This window comes from Anomaloglossus baeobatrachus, chromosome 5 (assembly GCF_048569485.1).
Source record: "Anomaloglossus baeobatrachus isolate aAnoBae1 chromosome 5, aAnoBae1.hap1, whole genome shotgun sequence".
NCBI classification, from domain to species: Eukaryota; Metazoa; Chordata; class Amphibia; order Anura; family Aromobatidae; genus Anomaloglossus; species Anomaloglossus baeobatrachus.
This window is the reverse complement of record NC_134357.1, coordinates 509,580,458-509,605,615: the sequence shown is the minus strand read 5'-3', so window position 1 is coordinate 509,605,615 and position 25,158 is coordinate 509,580,458. Positions and strand designations below refer to the sequence as shown.

At 45.6% G+C, this 25,158-nt stretch overlaps 1 protein-coding gene and 1 pseudogene across 1 annotated transcript in view; both read left to right on the top strand.

Moving 5' to 3' along the window:
* The window catches only part of LOC142312857 (uncharacterized), a 531,686-nt gene that overhangs the window by 180,699 nt on the left and 325,829 nt on the right, over positions 1-25,158 (top strand). The window lies entirely within an intron of this gene.
* The window catches only part of LOC142312009 (uncharacterized), a 195,986-nt pseudogene that overhangs the window by 61,835 nt on the left and 108,993 nt on the right, over positions 1-25,158 (top strand).

Below are 25,158 nucleotides of genomic sequence, written 5' to 3'. Positions count from 1 at the left end.
AGGAGACGGATGTCTCTGAAATGCGTAGGAACTGTCCAATAAAAAGGAAATCTTTTAATTTACACGCATCAGTGGTTTTTAGCACGGCATAAACCCGGTCTTCTCTTCTACCTGTGTGATACAAAATTCCTCTCCCGGGGCTGCAGCTAAACCACCAGGCACTCTCGCAGGCTATCATAAGGGGTTGTGACTGGCACAACCTCACCAGGTGAGTGCTTCTTTGTCTTGTTTGTCCACCCTCATACCGGGTAAGACCCTATTGCGCTTTTTTCCCCTTTACAGTTTACTGGGGTACAACAAGCACATGGGGGGAGTTGATCTTTCTGATCAAGACCTCCAGCCCTATGGTGCCATGCGGAAGGCGAAGGTGTGGTACAAGAAGCTGGCCGTGCATATTGTACAGATGGCACTGTATAACTCATACGTGCTCTCACGATGTGCAGGCCAGACCAACAACACCTTCCTTCAGTTCCAGGAGGCTGTAATAAAAGCCCTCATGTTTGGAGACGAGGAAGGAGCAGGCCCCAGCACCCCAAGAACTCAAGTTTCCCGTATGGTACCACGGCAACATTTTCCCGGTGAGGGAATATCAAGAAAAAGGTGCCGGGTCTGCTACAAAAAGGGGATAAGAAAGAAGACGCGTTTCCAATGTGAAACGTGTCCTGAAAAACCTGGACTGTATTTGAATGAATGCTTCAGAATTCATCACACGTCCTTGGACTAAACATACCCTGACATTCCCCTGCAGAACTCACCCACACCAGCCTGACATACACAACACCACACACACACCAACCTGACGTACACTACACCACACCAACCTGACATACACTATACCACACCAACCTGACGTACACTACACCACACCAACCTGACGTACACCACCCACACCAACCTGACGTACACTACACCACACACACCAACCTGACGTACACTACACCACACGCCAAACTGACCTACACTACACCAACCTGACATACTGTCAGGTTGGTGTGTGTGTTGTAGTGTACATCAGGTTGTGTGTAGTATATACTACACCACACATCAACCTGACGTACACTACACTATACCACACTGCACACTAACCTGACGTACAATAAACCACACACCAACCTGACGTAGTGTATGTCAGGTTGGTGTGTGTGTAGTGTAGTATACATCAGGCTGGTGTGTGTGGTGTTTACTACACCAGACACATCAACCTGACGTAGACTACACCACACACCAACCTAACATACACTACGTCGCGTAATGGCGAGGTCAGTAAGGTCAAAATAGGCTGGGGGCTGAAGGGGTTAAGCTCAAAAATGCAGCTTAAAAAAAAAAGTTGTGTGTGGACAGCAAAAATGAAAACTCCTTGACTTTGCTAGGGAACCAAGTCATGCAGTTTTGATCCCAAAAACGCACCCGAAAAACATGCAAAACCGCTGTCAAAAACGCACTGTGCGCGCATAGCCTTATTCTACAGTGTGTGATAGTAGACAAACATGAAAACCTAATATAAATCTGGTATCGCTGTAATCTCACTGACCCGGAAAGATAAAGTCGTGTTATTACTTGTACTGCATGGAGAAAGGTGTAAAAAGTGTGAAACAAAAATAAAATTCTTGAACTGCTGTTGATTTTATTCTGCCTCCCAAAGCTCGCAGTAAAGCGGGCTTTACACACACTAGCGATGTCGCTGGTGAAAGCACCCGCCCCCGTCGGTTGTGCGTCACGGGCAAATCGCTGCCCGTGGCGCCAACATCACTAGGAACAGTCACACATACTTACCTGCCTAGCGACGTCGCTGTGGTCGGCGAACTGCCTCCTTTCTAAGGGGGTGGTTCGTTCGGTGTCACAGCGACGTCACTAAGCGGCCGCCCAATAGAAGCGGAGGGGCGGAGATGAGCGGGCCGAACATCTCGCCCACCTCCTTCCTTCCTCATTGCCGACGGCCGCAGGTACGGTGATGTTCCTCGTTCCTGCGGTGTCGCACATAGCGATGTGTGCTGCCACAAGAACGACGAACAACCTGTGTCCTGCAGCAGCAACGATAATCGGGATAGGAACGACTGGACAACGATCAACAATTTGGTAAGTCATTTTGATAGTTAATAGGTTGTTCCTGCGTTTCACACGCAACAACGTCGCTAACGAGGCCGGATGTGCGTCACGAATTCCGTGACCCTCAACGACATCTCGTTAGCGATGTTGCGTGTAAAGCCCGCTTTAGGCTCTGCTCACATGTATCCTGCGCTCTAAGCTGTGCACTTACAATCGGTTTCCGTGTAAATCTTTGAAATATATGATTCAGATGGACCCCCCCCAATACAAGATTCACAGTAATGTCTCAGATGGGGACAATGAAGACTGTCTGTCTATGAACCAGTAGTGTGCATCTTTTTAAGTGTTCATAAATGTGCAGTTTTACACAATTTTGTTAAATAGTGCCATCCGTGAGTGTTTTAGCAGTTAGCGTATGGTTATAATACTATCTGAAAATAGGATATGAATCAAAAGATATATTTATTAAGATTTTTGTTAGGGGATGTCCCCACTCATGTCCGTTATCTGTTAACAGGAATACAGTGGGTTTCCATGCTACTGGTAGCACAAAGGCTCCTCTTCCTTCAACCTCCAAAAGATATATTGCCAAATCTGCACTCCTAAATCCAAACTGCTACTTCCCATCTAAACCCCATAGTCTGTATAAAATGCAGTTAGTGAGGACAAACCACTTAATTACTGAGTGCATCTCCAAAAGCATAAGCTGGGCACAATGTATGGGTACTACAATCTATGGGCACTACAATGTACTTGTACTACAATCTATTAGCACTACAATAGCATATTTGCAATTTTCATTCATCCCCAGCTCGTTTCTGGACATCACCCATAGAGTCAAAATCTTCACTCACCAGTAGATGAATTCCCAGGGGGCTGTAATTTCTAAAATGCAGACAGCTTAGAGGGGATTCTTCTCTTCTGGCACTTAGGGGCTCTGCAAAGGAAATCTACAAAAGATTCAAGGAAAATCTGCACTCCAAAAGTCATATAGTGCTCCTTCCCACCCGAGCTTTGCCGGGTGGCCAAACAGTACTATAGAGCCTCATATGGGGTATTTTTACCTTCAGCAAAAAAGTGAGTAACAAATTCTGGTGCTATTTTAACTATTCCCTCTTGAGAAAATGTAAAATCTGGGGCTAAAACAAAATTTTAGTAGTAAAAATGTAATTGTTTTCTTTACCGCCAAATGGAATAACATTCCGTGAAGCACCTGTTGTGTTAATATGCTTACTACACGCCAAGATCAATTAATTGAAGGGTAGAATCTGTAAAATAGGGGTCACTTATGTGGGGCTTCTGTGGTTCTGACACCTCAGGGCTCTGCCAATGTGACATGGCACCCGCAAACCATAACAGCAAAATCTGCACTATAAACTGAAGCTCTTTCCCATCTGAGCATTTCCCTATGCCTGAGAAGAAGTATCTGATCACATATGAGAGATAAAAATGCTCATTTTACCCTTAAATGAATTCCTTGAGATGTGTAGTTTGCAAAATAGGGTCACCAGTGGTTTTTGCTTTTTTGCCATGTCAGGAGCTCTTCAAATGTGACCTGGCATCCTCTATCTATACCAGCCAAAATGTCCCTCCTTCCCTTCTGAGTCTTGTCATGTTACAAACAGTAGTTTTCTCCCATATATGGGGCATTGTCCTGCTCAGATGAAATTGCAAAACATATTTTGGGGTCAGTTTTCTCCCATTGCCCTTGTGAAAATCAAAAATTTTGTGCAAAGCAACATTTTCCAGCCAATTTTGTGCTTCAAAAGTTAAATGGTGCTCCTTCCCTTCCGAACCCTGCCGTGCACCCAAACAGTAGTTTTCCCAACATATATGGGGCATTGGTGTCCCCAGGATCAATTGCACAATCAATTCTGTATCCATGTTTTGTTTATCCTTGTGAAAATGAAAAATTTGGGGCCAAATCAACATTTTTGTAGGAAAATTTAAAATGTTAATTTTTCCCTTCCACATTGCTTTAATTCCTATGAAGCACCTGAAGGGTTAATAGAATTCTTGAATGTGGTTTTGATCACATGAAGTGGTGCAATTTTTTCTCATTTTTTGGGATATGGGGCTCAGTGACTGCTTTTTTTTTGCGTATTTAGCTGGCATTTTTAATTACACCATTTTTGTGAAAATGTGATCTTGCAGCAACCAAAACAATGTAATTTTGGCTTTTAACATTTTTTTTTTGTTACTACCCCGTATCAGATTCATTCATTTAATATTTTGATTGAGCATTTCTGACCGCAGTGATACCAAATATGTATCTTTTTTGTTTTCAACGGGGCAAAAGGGGGGTGATTTGAACTTTTTTTTTTTTTAATTATTTTACTAGTCTGTAAACTATACTATACACTGCAATCGCTTCTTCTGTCACAGCGATGCTGCAGAGGGCAACAATAGAGAAATTAAAATGTATAATCTATGAATTGCACTTTCGTGATCTACTGTCTTAGTTTGTTACTAATTGAATTGTATTACAATTTGTATGGAAATGTTATAAAGTATATAATAGATTAATATTTATATGTAACTCAGTTATAAATGATTTAGTGACAAAATGTATAATTGGTGGAGGAAGGTTGAACTAGATGGACATAGGTTGAAAAAAAGACCTATGTAATAGTTCCAATGCAGTGTTTTTTAAAAATGATAAAATCTGATTTATTCTTGACAGATGACTGTATCAAGAGCCCTGAAGAACATCAGATATTCTCAGATTTTGCAACAGATACATGTGAAGAAAATGTCGTTATACCAGATACACCTGAAGCCATGTTCCTTTCTTCTGATTCCTCAAAGACAAATATACAAAACAAAGGTCACAGAAAGGCAGTTGAACATAAAATAGCTTCCATAGAAGACAAACCATTTTTCTGTTCAGAATGTGGGAAATTTTTTACTTATAAATCACAACTTGTTTATCATCAGAGAATTCACACAGGGGAGAAACCATTTGTATGTTCAGAATGTGGTAAATCTTTTAATCGGAATGCTAAACTTGTTCTACATCAGAGAATTCACACAGGGGACAAGCCATTTTCATGTTCAGAATGTGGGAAACGTGCTTGTACGAAATCTGAAATTGTTAAACATCAAAGGATTCACACAGGGGAGAAGCCATTTTTGTGTTCAGAATGTGGGAAATCATTTTCTAGGAACGCGCATCTTGTTCGTCATTTAAGAACTCACACGGGGGAGAAGCCGTTTTCATGTTCAAAATGTGAGAAATGTTTTACAGGAAAATCACATCTTATTTCACATGAGATGAGTCATGAAGGAAACATGGCATTTTCATGTTCTGAATGTGGAAAATGTTTTAAACAAAAATCAATTTTAAGGTTGCATCAGCGACTTCACACAGGAGAAGAGCTATTTTCATGTTCAGAATGTGGGAAACAGTATAGTGTGAAATCCAAACTTGTAGCGCATCAGAAAATTCACACAGGAGAAAAGCCGTTTTTATGTTCAGAATGTGGAAAATGTTTTAATCTGAAAGGAGATCTTGTTAGGCACCAGAAAACTCACACAGGGGAGAGGCCATTTTCGTGTTCAGAATGTGGGAAATGTTTTTCTACCAAATCTAAACTTGTTATACATCAGAGAAGTCACACAGGGGAGAAGCCATTTTTATGTTCAGAATGTGGGAAATGTTTTTCTATCAAATCTGAACTTGTTGTACATCAGAGAAGTCACACAGGGGAATTGTCATGTTCAACATGTGGAAAGTGTTTTACTAGAAAATTTGAACTTGTTGTACATGAGAGAATTCACACTGGGGAGAAACCGTTTTCGTGTGCTGAATGTGGGAAATGTTTTAATGCGAAAGCAAAACTTGTTAGACATCAAAGAACTCATATAGCGGTGAAGTAATTTTCATGTTCAGAATGTGGGCAATCTTTTACAGACAAATCACATTTTGCTATACATCAGATGAGTCATCAAGGGGAAACAAGGCATTTTCATGACTCGAATGTGGAAAGCGCTTTAAACTAAAATCTGTTTTAACATTGCATCAGAGAATTGGCACAGGTGAGATGCCATATTGATGTTCAGGATGTGGGAAATGTTTTACAGTGAAACACCATCTTGTTAAACATCAGAGAACTCACAGCAAAGAAGCCATTTTAATGATTCCAGGGTGGAAAATGTAGTATAGAGAAAGTCATGTCATGTTAGACATCTGGTAAGTCAATCAGGGCAGAAACTTGGAGATATACATTAACATAGAGAACTCAGGTTGTCTGCCAGCGGTGCACAAACCTTTTTGGGCCTTATTGTCATAGTAAACTAAGCCAGGGACTGTACTAAAAATTAAAGAGGTATTGCCTTCTGTAACAGTTATAGCACATCGAAAGTATGTACCATAAATGTCTAAGTGCAAATTCTGCTTATAGGAATCTTACCTCCAAAAATCAGCACTATAAAGTGCACGCTAAGTTGATATATATTTTTTATATATATATATATACATATACAAGCATCTAGAAATAATTATATCTCTAAATCCACGTAAAAAAACATGTTCAATATTCTTTGAATAAACTTCTGATTGATTTTAATGGATAAAGCTCCTTTAGTGCACATAGCATTGTTTTAAAGATTTTATTTACGAGGTTAATAGGTAGATTGATTTTTTTTTTCTGCAAATCCACATAATGTGTGAATAGGCTCTAAAGAAGAAGAGGTCATGAATGTAGATGGCTCTAGATAATGTTTTGCGGGTTTTTTTTTTCTTACTATCCATTTCAGAGCTCCCACAAAGTACAGTGTCGTGAGTCTCCGATACAGATATACTTTCTTTTTTTTTTTTTTTTTCCTGGAGTGCTAATTGAGTTGAGACCTCATTCTCCAGATGTATGAGGCATCCAGAGATGTCTACACATAGCACCATTAGTACTAGTCCGTTCCTGCTTCTCAGCTGCTTTCAACTACTCTTCTGTGTGTGTGTTGCTGCTCACATAAGGTTAAAAGTTAACCTATCCTCGGCAGAAATACTACCAATAGTTGACAAAATTGAATACCTGCCCAGAGCACTATCGAATCACTCACCAATATTAAGCCTTAATCTCCTGCCCGGTCTGGATCCTGCCTGTAATACATGGTCGTTTAACCCATTTTGGCTGCAGTTTATAGACATAGACCCAATCTCGCTGGCCCTTAAACATTACTTTCAAGACAATAACACTGATGAGGTGTTGCTTAAAACGCTATGGGATACCATGAAGTCCTGTCTGAGAGGGACCTTAATTCAGGGGGTCAGTAGATCTAAGATTAAAGGCCGCTTTTGACGCTACGATATCGATATCGCTAGCGTGCGTTTCCGCCCCCATCGGTTATACGTCACGGGCAAATCGCTGCCCGTGGCGCTCAACGTTGCTCGGATCCGTCACACTACTTACCTGCTGAGCGACGTCGCTGTGACCTGCAAACCGCCTCCTTTCTAAGGGGGCGGTGTGTTCGGCGTCACTGCGACATCACTAAGCGGCAGCCCAATAGACGCGGAGGGGCGGAGATGAGCGGAACAAACATTCCGCCCACCTACTTCCTTCCTCATTGCGGGCGGCCGCAGGTATGAGGTAGTTCCACGTTTCTGCGGTGTCACACATAGCGATGTGTGCTGCCACAGGAATGACGAACAACATCGTACCTGCAGCAGCAACGATAATTGGGAATATGGGAGCATGTCAACGATTTTGCGACCTTTTTCGATCGCACGTAAGTGTCACACCGACATCGCTAAAGCGGCCGGATGTGCGTCACGAACTCCGTGACCCCAACGACATCGCTTTAGCGAAGTCACAGTATGTAAAGCGGCCTTAAGTCTAATCAGTTTGTTGTGTTCCTTAGTGAATGAGTCCAGGCGTCAGAACAATACATTTCTACAGGGGAGACACGGGAGTTGCTGATGTGCAAGGAGGCACAAAAGGCGTAAGATATTCATATTAAGGAGCGGCCTACTACCAAGAGAATGTTCTTGCAGCAAAGATTTATTGAAGAAGGTGAAAAGGCAGGACACTCTTTGGCAGTAATTGCAAAGGCACAAAAGGGGAACATATTCGTAGGGGCACTTAGGGACAAAAGTGGAGCAATAGTTAACCAACCAGACAAATTTTAAGTTTTTTTTTAATTTTATAAAGAACTCTATTGTACGAAGTTACAATTTGACAAAGAACAAATAACAATATCTCATTACCCACTCTGAGACAGACTGGACATATTTAAACAGTCCACTCCAAGTAGAAGAGTTACAACTGGCAGTCACCTCTATGCCCAATAACAAATCGTCAGGCTCAGATGGTATCCCTACAGAAATTTATAAAAAATTTGGAGATATTGTACTCCCCCAGCTGCTGAAAACCTTTCAGGGTGCTGCTGAGAGCAGTTCTTTGCCCCCATCAATGCAAGAGGCAGTGGGTGTGGTTATCCTTAAATCTGGCAAGGATCCCCTGATTCCTATAGGCCACTTTCACTGCTGCCAACGGATATTAAAATTATAGCCAAAGTATTGGCCTCTAGATTGAATAACGTGATACTCTCTTTAATTCATACAGACCAGTCCAGGTTCATGCCCTCTAGATCCATAGCGATAAACATTCGCCGATTACATCTCAACTTACAACTACCGACTAACAATTCGGGAGATAGGGTAATCTGCTCCCTTGATGCCACCAAGGCTTTCGACTCTATTGAGTGGGAGTTTCTATGGGCAGTACTGCATAAATTTGGGCTGGGGGAGAACTTCATATCCTGGGTAAAGCTTCTATATGACTGTCCTAAATTAAGAATTAAAGTAAATGAACGTCTTACCCCACCCTTTAGACTATTCAGAGGCACCCGTCAAGGACGCCCCTTATCCCCATTGTTATTCACCATGGCAATCGAACCGATGGCTGCGCTGATTAGATCCAACCCAAAGATAATGGGGTTTCACCGGGGGAGACCGGAAGAAAAAATTGCGTTATACACACTGCTTTTCCTGGCCAATGCCATGCTACCAAGAGCTCTGGGGGTGATTCAGGAGTATGGGAAGTATTCTGGTCTAACGATCAACTGGGAGAATTCTGCGCTTCTCCCAATTGACGGCACGGACAGCGTCACTAACTACACTAAATTGGGCTTGCAGGTGGTCACTCAATTCAAATACCTAGGGGTACAGATTACCACACATGTCAAAGACTACGAGAGCCGCAACCTCACACCCATTCTTTCTAAATTTAAGCTTAAATAGACATTTGGTTACGCTTTCCTTTGTCAGTGATGGGGCGCACCAATTTGATGAAAATGATCTGGATGCCACAATTGCTATACATGCTACACAACTCCCCACAATGAGTGCCGCTAAGATTTTTCCGTAAGGTAAATTCGCTATTTAGAGAACTGATATGGGGCAGACTGGCACCACGGGTTAGGTTGGCGACCTTACAGTGAGGAAAGAGTGATGGGGGTCTGGCTGTCCCCAATCCGTGGGTATATTATATGGGAGCTCACCTTCACCATATCTGTGGTTGGGAGGACCCGGGGAGGGGGGGGGGGTGCTCAGCGTAAGTTTCTACAACAATACTTTGGCTCTCAGTCTCTACGAGGTATCGGAGTCAGGGGGCTTTGGGATGTCGGCGCATGATTCCCCTACCCTGCTCTTAATCCACGAATATGGGGTGAAATAAAAAAGATGCAGACCATTCAGGGAGCCTCTCAATATACCTCCATTTGGAGGACCCCTTGGCTGTCTAACCTGTATCGATTGGAGGGGTTTTAAAGCCAGGCTCGGAGGGGGATAAGTAGATTTGGACACATAGTGGATGGGGATCAGATCACAGAATTTGCACATCTACAAATGGAATTTGGGATTCAGAACTCAGAATTCTACAAGTATTTACAAATGAGACATGCATATCAAGCAGAGAGTCTTAAGGCCCAGTCTCACTAAACAACCTACCAGCGATCCCAACAACGATACAACCTGATAGGGATCGCTGGTAAGTTGCTAGGAGGTCGCTGGTGAGATGTCACACTAAGCGACGCTCCAGCGATCCCACCAGTAACCTGACCTGGCAGGGATCGCTGGAACGTCGCTACACGGGTTGCTGGTGAGCTTCTCACACAGGCAGATCTCACCAGCAACCCGTGACCAGCCCCCAGCGCCGCGTGGAAGCGATGCTGCGCTTGGTAAGTAAGGTAAATATCGGGTAACCAACCCGATATTTACCTTGGTTACCAGCGCACACCGCTTAGCGCTGGCTCCCTACACACCTAGCCACAGTACACATCGGGTTAATTACCCGATGTGTACTCTGCTACGTGTGCAGGCAGCAGAAGCCGGCTTCTGCGGACGCTGGTAACCACGGTAAACATCGGGTAACCAAGAAGCCCTTTCCTTGGTTACCCGATATTTACCTTCGTTATCAGTGTCCGCCGCTCTCAGCTGTCAGTGCCGGCTCCTGTTCTCTGCACTCCTAGCCACAGTACACATCGGGTTAATTACCTGCTGCCTGCACATTTAGTTGTTGCTCTGTCGCTGTCACACACACCGATGTGTGCTTCACAGCGGGAGAGCAACAACTAAAAAATGGTCCAGGACATTCAGCAACAACCAGCGACCTCACCGCAGGGGCCAGGTTGTTGCTGGATGTCACACATAGCAACATCGCTGCTACGTCACAAAAGTTGTTCCTTAGCAGCGATGTTGCTTAGTGTGACGTGGCCTTTATTGTAGGTAGATCGATACAACAAAATAAGATTATATAGCGTATTGCAATGTCTAGTGGCGCAGCAGGGGTGATCTATTTATACTGGGACATATATTTGGTTCTTCTGAATCACCCAGTGAACGCGAAGGAGAGGTGGGAACAGGACATAGGGCCTGTTGAAGACAACCTATGGGCAGAAATTTTAGAGAGGGTACCGAGTCTTTTGCTGGGAGAAGCTCACTGCCTGTCTCACTTACAGTATATGTAATTCAGCAGGTCTACCGTACACCCAAATTTTTGTTTCATATTGGAGTCCGATCTGATCCTCTCTGCCCAAGGTGCCACATAAACACAGCTAATCTACTACATATGATGTGGCCGTGCCCAAATCTTGAAGTGTTCTGGAGAGGGGTAACAGGGATAGTTAATAGAGTTTATTCCGTTAAGCTGAACCTAACGCCCTTTGTTTGCATCCTGGGATACATTGAGGATCTACCGATTGAGGAGGGGAGGCTTGCCATATCCAGAATGCTTTTCATGGCCCGAAAATTGATAGCTCAGTAGTGGATTTCTGATCAAACCCCTACAATTGCAGAATATAAATATATATAATATAAATAAAATTAATTGGCTGGTAAATTTGGAGAAAGGCATATATCGTAAAAGGAACGGTGTTCTCAAATTTGAAAAAATATGGGCATAGTGGATTGATGGTTCGGGCTAGCCTTGAGCGAGCTGGCTGATTCCTTTTTGGGTTTATTTTAATAAAGAGCTATTGAAGAGGTGCAAAGTCTGAACTTAATGAAATTCACTGTGTAAGAGACTGGTATGGTGAACAGCACAGAAACTGTAGTTACTAAACTTATAGCAAAAATCTATCTTAATCCGAACTTGTAAGTGGTTACTGTATCTTGGATATCATCTGACTAGCGGTCTTTACTAGAGTTGAGCGGGGTTCGCCAATTTCATGTTCGAGTGATTTTGGGGGGTGCTCGAACTCGAGCTTTTTGCTAAAAGCTCGACAGTTCAAGTTACGTTCAAGAACGGTTCGATCACCAAAAGGTGACTTTTTACAGCTACAGTGTGCAGGGAGCCATCGCTGGCAGCCTGCGGTAAGCTGGTAACCAAGGTAAATATCGGGTATCCAAGCAAACCGCTTTGCTTAGTAACCCGATATTTACCCTGGCTACGTGTGTAGGGAGCCGACCCTTCCCCGCTAGGCTCCGCCCCTTCCTGCACTCTGCATGTACACACTCACTTGTCCCCAGCCATGCAGTCCCCGACACTGACGTCCTCAGCGCCACATGGCCCCACTCGGCTCCACCCACCTCGCACTCCGCTGCCCGCACACAATACCTTGCTCGGCTCCACCCACCTCGCACTCCGCTGTCCGCACACATGGCCCCGCTCGGCTGGCTCCACCCACCTCACACTCCGCTGCCCGCACACATGGCCCCACTCTGCTCCACCTACCTCACACTCCGCTGCCCGCACACATGGCCCCACTCGGCTGGCTCCACCCACCTTGCACTCCGCTGCCCGCACACATGGCCCCTCTCGGCTCCACACACCTCGCACTTCGCTGCCCGCACACATGGCCTTACTCGGATGGCTCCCCCCTCCTCGCACTCCACTGCCCGCACACATGGCCCCGCTCGGATGGCTCCACCCACCACGCACTCCGCTGCCTGCACACATGGCCTCACTCGGCTGCACCCACCTCGCACTCCGCTGCCCGCACACATGGCCCCGCTCGGCTCTACCCACCTCAGACTCCACTGCCCGCACACATGGCCTCACTCGACTCCACCCACCTAGCACTCCGCTGCCCGCACACATGGCCCCGCTCAGCTCCACCCACCTCGCACTCCGCTGCTTTCACACAATACCCCGCTCGGCTCCACCCACCTCGCACTCCGCTGCCCGCACACATGGCTCCGCTCGGCTCCACCCACCTCACACTCCCGCTGCTCGCACACATGGTCCCACTCGGCTCCACCCACCTCTCACTCGGCCACCCGCACACTTGGTCCCACTCGGTTCCACCCACCTCTCACTCCACTGCCCGCACACATGGCCTCACTCGGATGGCTCCACCCACCTCTCACTCCACTGCCCACACACATGGCCCCACTCTGCTCCACCCACCTCGCACTCCGCTGCCCGCACACATGGCCCCGCTTGGCTCCACCCACCTCGCACTCCGCTGCCCGCACACAATACCCCGCTCGGCTCCACCCACCTCACACTCCGCTGCCTGCGCACATGGCCTCACTCGGCTCCACCCACCTCGCACTCCGCTGCCCGCACATACCCTGCTCGGCTCCACCCACCTCGCACTCCGCCGCCCGCACACATGGCCCCACTTGGCTCCACCCACCTCACACTCCACTGCCCGCACACAATACCCCGCTCGGCTCCACCCACCTCGCACTCCGCTGTCCGCACACATGGCCTCACTCGGCTCCACCCACCTCGCACTCCGCTGACCGCACACAACCTGTGATACTTGGTTGTGAAGGCGGCGGTCATTGAGCTCAGTGACAGCTCTGCTATCAGGAGTGCAGCGATCATCGCAGATAATGTACCTCGCTATCCTCCTGACAGCAGCACTTGTCATGCCCTGCAGTGACCTGGGCTGATCTATTGATGTTAGTTCAGGTCACTGCATTGCTCCCCCAGCCAATATGGAACATTCTGTTCTCCATTGACTATGGTATGGATCGTCGTGGGACCCCCTTGGATTACACCAGACCTGGATTTGTTTTTCTTTCTAATAAATTGGTGAAAGAGGGAATGTTTTGGGGACTGTTTTTTTTTATTACTGACTGGGTTGGTGATGTTGGGTATCTGATAGACGCCTGACATCACGAACCCCAGGGCTTGATGCCAGGTGACATTACACATCTGGTATTAACCCCATATATTACCCCGTTTGCAACCGAACCAGGGCAACGGGATGAGTTGGGGCAAAGCACCAGGATTGGCACATCTAATGGATGCGCCACTTCTGGGGCGGCTGCGGTTTGCTATTTTTAGGCTGGGGAGAGTCCAATAACCATGGACCTCCCTCATCTGAGAATATCAGACCCCAGCTGTCTGATTTCCCTTGGCTCGTGATCCAATTTTGGGGGGAACCTGACGTGTTTTGCTTTTTTTGTAATTATCTATTTAATTTAAAATAGTGCGGGGTGCCCTCAATTTTGGATTGCCAGCCAAAGTGAAGCTGCCAGCTGTGGTCTGCAGGCTGCAGCCGTCTGCTTTACCCTAGCTGGCTATCAAAAATAGGGGGAACCCCACATCATTTTTTTTACATTTTTTTGGCTAAATACAAGGCTAAGCATCCCTTAGTGCAACATGAAAGGCACCAAAGGGTGCAAAATTACAAAATGCAGGAGAGTGGGACATTATGTGTCTTTCTGCCATTATAATGACAGAAAAGACTGATATGAAGTGTACAAGCACAAGAAAATCACCAGAGCGCTCTACGCTGTGAAAAGCAGTAGAAAATGGCACTGGAGAGAACATGTGACCGCCTCATGTCGGTTGAAGCTATGGATCCTGGGTAAATTTATGTATTTTCCCTCCTTCAGTTTTTTTGCAGTACGCAAAAAAACAGAAGGCACATGGATGACAAATGGATGACATACGGACCATATACGGAACGGAAACGGTTCCACAGGGATGCACCCTTGGAAAAAACTGACCGTTTTTTGCGAACCGCAAAAGCGGATCGGTCGTGTGAATGTAGCCTTATTCTGATCTGTTGTTTATAAACAGCAGGCAGAACTAAGTGAATAGAGCCTCCAAGCGTCAGAAAATCTCCGGTGTTTCAGGGGGTAGCTGAGACCCTGGAGATCATGATTCAGGCCGGTTTTTCCGGTCCCTGCTCACGTGATCACACCGTATACCAATAATCACGTTACAGTAAATGACAGCGCCGGTAAAAAATTATTTATCTCCCATCTGGCATGAACAAACATGTCAGATGAGAGATAAATCTCCCCGGTTTCCCGGTGTCGCCAAAGTGTCTCCCCCCCCCCCCGACCCCCTCCTGGAAATCCAAGATGGCCACACGCACAGCAGCGCCCCAGCCGCATTCACCCTACTCTGATTTCTGTCGTATGTGCCATGACACATGCGACAGAAAACTCCTCTCCAGGCCCTGCCAGGTCACCCTCTATAACCCCACCGGTGTCCCATGGTACCTGTGCAGCGTTGATCCCCCGCGGCCCCCTCCTTCACAATAGACGCTGCAGCATGCACAGAGCGACTGTCAGCTCAGCTTCCTGTGTTCAGACACAGTGAGTGGCAGTAACCATGCATCTGTAAGCTACTGCAATGCCCTGCTCATGAGGTAAGGAACATAGTTGATCAGGAGAGCTATACTACAATTCCAAATGGAGGTATTTGATTTTAATGTTGCCCTGCTGAATGACTACCAAACATGAGAGTCCGTTATATGCCACAGGAAAACATGTCTAAATAGCGATCTCCAAGATCCTATCCCCCAATATATAATAGGTGGAATAGTAATAATATTAGGACATACCTTTATTAGCAAATTTAGTATAGTTCTCCTGATTAGGCATACCTCTTGAGCAGGGCATTGCAACTTTGATAGCAACAGTGACGACATGGACTCTGCTGCTGTGGACCCGGGGAGAGTGGGTGCAGATTCAATGCACCCACACTCCTCACATGGAGGGTCTGCACTCCTAGAAAATAGGGGATACATTCCCTGAGCGTGTCACCCCATATTCTAGACTGTCCAGAGTCGTCGTGGGATCCCCTTACTTTTTTTTCCTTACAATAAATTGGTGAAAGAGGGAATGTTTTGAGTAGTGTTTTTTCAAATAAATTTTTTTTTTGTCTATTTTTTTTGTTAGTACTGACAGTTTGTGATGTCGGGTATGTGATAGACCCCATGACATCACAAACTGCTGGGCTTGATGTCAGGTGACCTTTCAGCTAGTATCAACCCCATTTGTTACCCCGTTTGCCACTGCACCAGGGCACGGGATGAGCTGGGGTGAAGCGCCAGGATTGGCGCATCTAGTGGATGCGCCACTTCTGGGGCGCCTGCGGCCTATTTTTAGGCTGTGAAGGTCCAATAACTATGGACCTTCCCACCCTGAGAATACCAGACCACAGCTGTCAGGTTTACCTTGGCTGGTGATCCAATTTGGGGGGGGACCCTACTTTTTTTGTAATTATTAATACTTCTAAAATAATTATAAAAAAGAGCCTGGGTTGACCTCCACATTGGATCACCAACCACGGTAAAGCTGCCAGCTGTGGTTTTCAGGCTACAGTTGTCTGCTTTACTCTAGCTGGCTATCAAAAATGGGGGAGACCCCACGTCATTTTTTTTAAACTATTTTTTTAATAAAAAAAATTAATGGGCTTCCCTGTATTTTGATTGTCAGCCAAGGTAACGCCAGGCAGATGGGGGTGGCAACTCGTAGCTGTCTGCTTTATCTGCGCTGAGAATCAAAAATACCTCAGAGCGCTACGTCATTTTTTTTAATGATTTATTTTTTCAGTACTGTGATGTCAGGCAATCAAAATAAAGGGAAGCCCATTTTTATTTTTTTTCAGTTATTTAAATAAATAATTAAAAAAAATATATATGGGCTCCTGCTGCATTTTTTGTATTGCTAGCTAAGGGTAATCCAAGCAGCTACTGGCTGCTAACCCCCACTGCTTGGTGTTGCCTTCACTGGCAATGTAAAATCCAGGGAAGCATTTTTTATTTTTTTTGCCAAAAAACTAAAAAAAAGACGTGAGCTTCGCCATATTTTTGTATGCAGGTACGGCTGCCCCCAGCTGCCTATTTGTACCTGGCTGGGAAGTAAAATATAGGGAAGCCCTTTTTTTAATTATTTCATGAAATAATTAAAAGCAAAAAACGATGTGGGCTTCACCCCATTTTTGTGTCCAGCCGGGTACAACTAGGCAACTGGGGATTGGAATCTGCAGCACAGGTTAGCCCGAGGTTTCTGGGCGCCTCTGCTGCGAATTGCAGTCCGCAGCCACCCCAGAAAATGGCGCTTTCATAGAAGCGCCATCATCTGGCGCTGTACCCAACTCTTCCAGCTGCCCTGGTGACGGTGGCTCGCTGGGTAATTATGACTTAATACTAGCTTTGTTTTACTAGCTAGTATTAAGCCAGAGATTCTTAATGTCAGGCAAGTTTGACCCGGCCGTTGGGAATCTCCAATAAAGGGTTAAAAAAAGACACAGAGAAAAAATACTTTAATAGAAATAAATACACAGACACATTAGAGACTCTATGTTTATTACTCCCTGTCAGCCCTCCACGATTCTGCTCTTCTGTCTTCTTTCTCGTTCAACCCATGCAGCTCTGCTACATCAGACAGCACTGCATGGGAGAAAGACGCTGCTGCCCGTGCAGTCTTTTCTCTCCGTGAGTGATCAGAGAGAGGCTGCTGGCTGTAAGCGGTGCTCCGATCACGTGATCGCCTCTGCGTGCTGTAAGCGGTGACATCACCGCTGACAGACGAGTAAATAGCAGCATCGGGAATCACGTGATCGGAGCACCGTTGCTATGGTAATAGCAACGGTGCTCCGATCACGTGATTCCCGATGCCGCTATTTACTGGCTGTGACAGCTAGTCCCTGCATGTGGCTGACTCTGTAAAGAGCGTCCACATGCAGGAACGGGGAGTCGACCATGTACCAGATCATTTCGCCGGTACACGGACATGCTCAAACGAGCACCGCGTACCGGAGATGCACTGACAGGTCCTAGCATGACGTCAAAGCCATGTGACCAGTCTGTAGCCGATGAGATAATAGACACGGGACTGGTCATATGCTATTTTGACGTCACGATAGGTCCTATCATCAGTGCTGGTTACCGGGAGAACGCAGCGATTATTGGAAGGAATAGCGGCAGGAGAGAGAGTGCAGGACGCGTCACGGGGACAGGTAAGTGTTATGGCAATGTTTATTAACTATGTGTACATTTATAATGTGTTTTTTATGTGTTTGTGATTTGCCTCCCATTGTTTTTAATGGGGTTCGAGAGGTTCGTCGAGCGGCTCGCCGAACCGAACTCGAACGCGGCCTCCATTCGACGAACCGAACTCGAGCCTCTAGAGACTCGCTCATCTCTAGTCTTTACTGTACAGAGCTGGCAGTTAATATTTTTTTCTTCTCTTTCCTTTCCTTATGAAAATGGGGGTTTGTAAGTTGGGGGGTTGGTTGGGTGTGGGAAAGAGGCAAGTTTACCTCCAATGTGGTTTTGTCTGTATATTGAAAATCTTAATAAAAACATTCTAGTTAAAAAAAAAAAAGTTAACCTATCAGACAAGATTTTTCTGTCCATGGTAGGAGGGTGCAGAGAAAAGCATTATGCCATTCTGGGCCCTGGGCTGCAGATTGTACACACCTGGTCTAAACCCCCAATCCATTGGGTCTGTCCCTCATGTCATGTCTTAGGGTATGTGCGCACGTTGCTTTTTACCTGCTTTTTACCTGCTTTTTTGCTGCTTTTTCTTCTGCGCTGTTTAATGCCAAAATGGATGTGTTCTTCTATTCAAGCAAAGTCTATGGGAATTTGGGTTTCTTGTTCACACTATGTTGTTCAAAATGCTGCCTTTTTGTGGCAGAACTTTGGTCAAAAACTCAGCTTTTCAAAGAAGCAACATGTCAATTGTTTTTGCCATTTGGGTTTTGCACTGCAAAGCTGAGTTTTTGACCAAAGTTCTGCCACAAAAAGGCAGCATTTTGAACAACATAGTGTGAACAAGAAACCCAAATTCCCATAGACTTTGCTTGAATAGAAGAACACATCCATTTTGGCATTAAACAGCGCAGAAGAAAAAGCAGCAAAAAAAGCAGGTAAAAAGCAGGTAAAAAGCAACGTGCGCACATACCCTTACTCCAGAGGCTTTTTACTATTGATTCACAAATCTCTTCAGTGGGACCCTGTGCAAATTTGGCGAGATATGGAGGGAAGATTTATCATTGTCCATGCCAAGATTAATACTAAGCTGTTTACAATTCTTTGTATATATAATCTTCAGTATGCAGGAGCCTATGTGCTTCAGGAGCCCATTAGCTTTGCTCAGCAATTCCCCTCCTATGTTCTCTGCAAGAGCGATTCCAATCAATTTGTGCATCAGGTACTTGATAGGATTCATTTCATTCTGAAATTCTCGCATTGCACTCGGACACATGTTAATCAATGAGGCAGCTCCCATCTGCTATTTTTTTTCTCAGTCCAAATCGGACTGAGAAACAAAATCGCAGCATGCTGCGTTTTGGAGAGTTTCTCGCGCGAGTCTCTCCAATGCAACTCTATGGGAGCGGGTAAATAAACGGATGTCACACGGACTGGCACTCAACCATCCTAGTGACATTCGTTTTTCTAAATACATTTATCGCATGTTTCACAAAACACTGGAAATAAGTGAGGTGTTACAATGTCGGTCAATCTCTACCTCTGTCAGTCGGTCTCTCCCTCTCGGTCTCTATTCTCTCTCGGTCTGTCGGTCTCTCTCTGTCGGTTTCTCTGTCCATGTCGGTCTATTCCTTTCCCCCCCTCTCTCATACTCACCGATCCCCAATCACCAGTGCGGCGCTGCATGGCGTTCACACTGCTCCGGCGGCTTCTCCTCTTTTGAAAAAGCCGGCCGCTCATTATTCAATCTCGTATTCCCTGCTTTACCCGCCCACCGGCGCCTATGATTGGTTGCAGTCAGACACGCCCCCACGATGAGTGACAGCTGTCTCACTGCAACCAATCACAGCTGCCGGTGGGCAGGTCTATATCATGTAGTAAAATAAATAATTAAAAGAAACTGCATTCGGTTCCCCCCAATTTTGTTCAAATCAAAGTTTATTAGAATAGAAGAAGAATCAAACAATTGCACAGCGCGCAGGCTGAGGGTATATATCCCACGCTAGCTGCTAAAAACATCACAGTTCCTTGACTACACCTGCGCCACTGGCGACCAAAAATAACAAGTACAATTCGTATGTGTGTGAAATAGGAAGAACAAGTTGAAAAATAAAGAGATAAAGAAGAGGAGGTGGAAGAATTTAGAGACAGTAAAGACAACAGAAACGTGGGAAAGTAAGGTGAAAGGGGAAGGGTACAAAGGGTTCCCACCCGAATGGACGCGCCCTCCTACATCAAAACCACATTTTCAAGGCTAACCTTCCAGGTACAGAAATAAGAGAATGGAAAATTACCTACATACCTGCCTCCCGTGAATCCATAGACCCATATCCGGTGAGTCCCTGAACATGACCCACGGGGCCCACGTAGCATCAACTTTGTCCTTGTTGCTGAGTGTCTGACCTATCAAGGTCTCCATCCTGAGGATCTCATTGCACTCTGCTATGAATTCATCCCGTGATGGGATTCTAGTTTGCTTCCAATATCTTGGAATTAGGTTTCTGGCAGCTGTTAAAAAATGTCTTAATAAACCATTCCTAAACCCTGAAGCAGGAACATTCCCGAGGGACAGGAGAGCTAACTCTTTTGTGGGCTGGATCTGCCTCAAGGATAGTTTATTGAGTAACTGGAAAATGCTCTCCCAGAATGATCTCACCGGGGGACATGACCACCAGATACGAGTGAGGGTTCCCCTCTCCTTTTGGCATCTCCAGCACACATCAGAGGCTGATGGAAAGGCAGCATGGATACTCACAGGACACCTATACCACCTAGATAGGATCTTGTAGCACCTCTCCTGTGATATCACATTCAGCAAAGTTTTACCAATAAAGAGAAGGATTTTGGTCTGCTCCTCAGCCGAGAATGACCTCCCCCCTTGTCTGTCCCATTTCCCAAAGTACCCAGGCAAGCCGTCCCTCGCACCTCTGCATCTGAGAAACAAGTCATACAAGGTTGAAACGGTAGGGCTTGGAGGATCCTTCTCTAGGCAAAGGGTCTCAAAGGGTGTGAGTGCCCTATAGATGTCTACCCTCCTAGCCATGGACACTATAAAACTTTTCAGCTGTTCGTAGAAGAACCACATATGTTGAGATTTGTTGATATCTGAAGAGTAATTATGTAGGGGTTTAATACCTGTGTCTGAGATAAAGTCACGAATAATAGGATGGTCACTCTTCCTTTTATGGAGGAATGTTGATCTATGGAAACCCGCCTGAAAATCTGAATTACTATGGACCGGTGTCAATGGGCCTTGGATGGAGGAAAAGTCAAGATATTTATTACCTCGAGACATACAATTCCGCAATTGCTTGATGATAAAGGGTACTGTGATAGAGCTGAAGCTGGGTGGTGCTCTGATCCAAATAACTACCTTCGGATCAACATCAGATTGCGCGCATTCGGCTTCCACCCATCTTTTCGTTTCCCCTGAGTTAAATAGATCCAGAACGCACGTCCCCAGAGAGGCGTAGCTATACAAAAGGAGATTAGGGAGCCCAGTTCCTCCCATATCCCTTGATCTACTCAATATTTTGTGGGAAATACGTGAGCGTTTATGTGACCAGACAAATTTGGTTATGCTAGAATTCAGACGTGAGAAAAAAGAGGCCGGCAACACTAAGGGGATGGTTTGGAAGTAATAAAGCAGCTTCAGTAACAGGTCCATTTTGATCGCATTTATCCTCCCAAACCATGAAAGCTGGAGTTTGTTCCAGTTATTGAGGTCTAATTCTAACTTCCTGGAAATGTGGTGGTGATTTGATTTAAAGAGGTCAAGGGGATCTGCCATCAGTTTAATTCCTAGGTATGTCAATGAATCCACCTGCTATTTGAAGGGGAGAGAGGCTTTGAGCTGAGTCAACAGCATTGGAGGAAGAGATTTATTCAGTATTTCAGATTTATGAGTATTTATTTTAAAATTACTCAGAGATCTGAACCTCCGCAATTCAGCCATTATGTTGGGTAGACTAATGAGTGGAGAGGTGACGTACAGGAGCAGATAATCTGCGAATAAAGCTAATTTATGGTCCTGTTTGTGAAATGTAACCCCTTTGATATATTGCTCCTCAATGCCACCACCAGATGTTCCATGGTCAGAATATATAATAATGGGGAAAGGGGGCACCCTTGTCTTGTTCCATTACATATTGTAAAGGAATCTGAGAGGGAGCCATTTATTTTGATTCGTGCTGTGGGCGAAGAGTAGAGTGCTGTAACTCTGTTCATCATGTGCTCTCCCAACCCTATGTTTTTAAGGACCTGAAACATGAAACCCCAGTGCACCCTGTCAAACGCCTTCTCTGCATCTACCGACAGGATGCACATGGGGATCCTGTGACGTCTTGCGCCATCAATCAGGGAGATGGTCCTCAGGGTGTTGTCCCTGGCTGGGCACAAAACCCACCTGGTCTGGATTTACCAGTCTGGGAAGAAGGTCTCATAATCTATTTGATATCATTTTAGAATAAAGCTTGATATCTAGATTTATGAGCGAGATCGGTCTACAGTTGCAACAAAGAGATGCGTCCTTCCCTGGTTTGGGTATAACTGTGATGTTGGCAATCAACGCCTGGGCAGGGAACACACCCTCTGCAGCTATATATCTACAGACCGATAGGAACAGTGGATTTAGAAGTTCTGAAATTTTTTTATAGAAACCCACTGAGAACCCGTCTGGACCTGGGCTTTTCCCTAACTTCAAATCTGAGACTACCGTGTTGACCTTCTCCAGGGAGAAGTCCTCTTCCAGCTCCAGTAAGGTATCATTTGAGATGGAAGGGAGATTATGGGATTTCAGGTAAGCTTTAACATCATCTTGAGTCCCATATGTCGCTATGTGTCCCGATTGTCCCCTAATATCATAAAGCGCCTTGTAGAATGTGCGGAAGCCTGCTAAAATGTCCTGGTTGCTATGCAAATGACCACCACTTCCTGGGTCTTTTATAAAAGGGATGTAAGTATTCATGGAGCGGGGATAGAGGGCCCTTGCAAAAAGTTTCCCACTTCTATTGCCCAGTTGATAAAAGCGGCTTTTGAGACGTTCTCTTAAGCCCCTGGATTTCTGGTCTCATATCTCTAGTAATTTATGTCTGGTTGTAGAGAGTTGTGCGTAGGTTGTGGGAGATGAGTGCCGTTTGTGTTTTGGTTTCTAGTGAGGCAATCTGGTTAGATAACTGCGTTATTTCAATGGCTCTTTCTTTTTTCAGGCGGGTACCATATGAGATCAAAATACCCCTTAAGGCTGGACTCACACGAGCGTATGGCATCCGATGCGAGAGCATCGGATGCGATATGCTAATGTCCCCCAGCTCAGGCTCTGCTGCGAGCGTGAGCCGGGTGTCATGCGACTGTTACCCGATCTTGCGATCGGGTCACAGCTGTGGAGCTGAGTGCAGGCGCTGCGGAGGAGAGGGAGGGGTTAATCCTCCCATCTCCTCCACTGTCAGCCTGTGCGTAGATCGCACTGCACTGGGATAACATCCGAGTGCAGTCCGATGTATCTCTCGCATCCATTCACTTGAATGGGAGCGAGAGATACGGCGGTAGCAGCAAAACGCAGCATGCTGCCGCTTTTCTCGCATCCAGAATCTGGATGCGAGAAAAGCTGACCAACAGCTCAACCTCACTGCCTATCATTGGTCAGAGTGCAATGCGAGAATTTCTCGCATTGCACTCGTCCGATTTTCACGCTCGTGTGAGCGTACCCTAATACACATTTCTGTGATTCCCACTGGATTGCAAGAGAAGTGGTATCACATTCATGATCTCTAATTAAGTTATGAATTGACTGGGTAAGGTCCGCTTTGCATTACTGATCCTGTAATAAGTTTTCATTCAGTCGCCAGGTGAAATTTGATTTGACACGAGGCCTAAACTGAATCGATAAGTAAATGGGAGCGTGGTCTGACCAGAGTATATTAACTATGGTCGCTTCTACTGTCATGTCTAGGAGGGCATGAGACATGTGGAAGGAGTCAATTCTGCCATAGACAGAATGGACCGAGGAATAGAAGCTGTAATCTTTGGTGTTCGGATGAAGAATCCTCCATATGTCCACCAATCTCAGACCATGCATGTGCTTTTTGACCCTTTGTATGACTGAGGCCAGATAGGACGACTTACCCGAGGACACATCGAGGGCCGGGTTCATTGGCAGATTAAAATCGCCTTCTAATATTACCGGAGAGGAGTCCACAAAATCTTCCAGAATTTTCCTCCCGTCTGCACAGAATCTGTCCTGCCCCTGGTTAGGAAAGTACATGTTAGCAATAACAAAGATATTGGTTTTCAAAGAAAGCTTTAAGAAAATATATCTTCCCTTGGGGTCGATACAGGAGTCTAAGACCTCTGGTATGAAGGACCTATGAAACGCCACAGAAACCCCCTTAGACTTAGCATCAGGATTCGAGCTATGGTGCCAAATCGGGTAGTAAGCCAAGGCACACTTAGGAATTGCATCTGACCTAAAGTGAGTTTCCTGAAGCATCAAGATGGCCACCCGTTGCTTATGACAGGAATATGTTATCTGTTTTCTTTTTTCAGGGACATTCAAACCTTTAACGTTGAAGGAGCAAAACTTGGCACTATCCATAATGCAGGTCAGCTGGAAGCATGATGTGGTATCTGGGGGCTGGTCCAGTCAGGTGAGAGAGAAGGATAGAGAAGAAAGAAAGACAGAGAAAAGAAAGAGCAAGGTTTAGGTCAAGGGACCTAAAAGGTGGGTAAGGAACCCTAGTATTAAGTGGTGCAAAATTTCCATGGCAATGGATTGCCATTTGCACTAAGGGGGGTTAGAGGAAGCCAAGAACGGCAGCGAGTCCGTCCCTTACCCCCCCCCGCCTCTAATACAATATGATATATCATTATAAAGCGCACTAACTATATGCCCCGGCTAAAACATTATCATCTAAAGAAAAGTAAACATCATAACAGGCTATTACTCTGGGCATTGACCCCAATCAGTATTCCCGGTAGGTGTAATGCCTGATTGGAGCCACAGACTGAGACTGGCTGTAAGGGGAGTCTAGAGAAAAGCCGCTCACAAAGCAGGACCCCAAGAACTCTGCAACCATTTAACCCCTATACAGGGATTTGGAATTACACAGAGCCCCAGAGATCACTACCTGTGGTAGGCTGTAGTCCGTGGTCGTCAGGCAGGGTCAAAAACCAAGAGATGCAAAACAGGAACCAAATCGGCAGTCAAGGGCGTAGTGAGGAGACAAAGCAGAGGTCAAATCCAGAACTGGCAGCAAGGTACAAAAACGACAGGCAGGAAGGTAGTCAAAAAACAAGCAAAGGTCAGCGCACAGGAATCAACATACAAACAGCACATGAGCCAGGAGTACAGAACTATCTCTGGCAGTGGTCATGTGACAGGAGGGGGAATAAGAAGGATGTGGTGTCTTCCCATTGGCTGCAGGTGAATTTTGGCAACTTCAGCTGGAAGACACACACGCCACCTACAGTCAGCCAGTGGTACTGCAG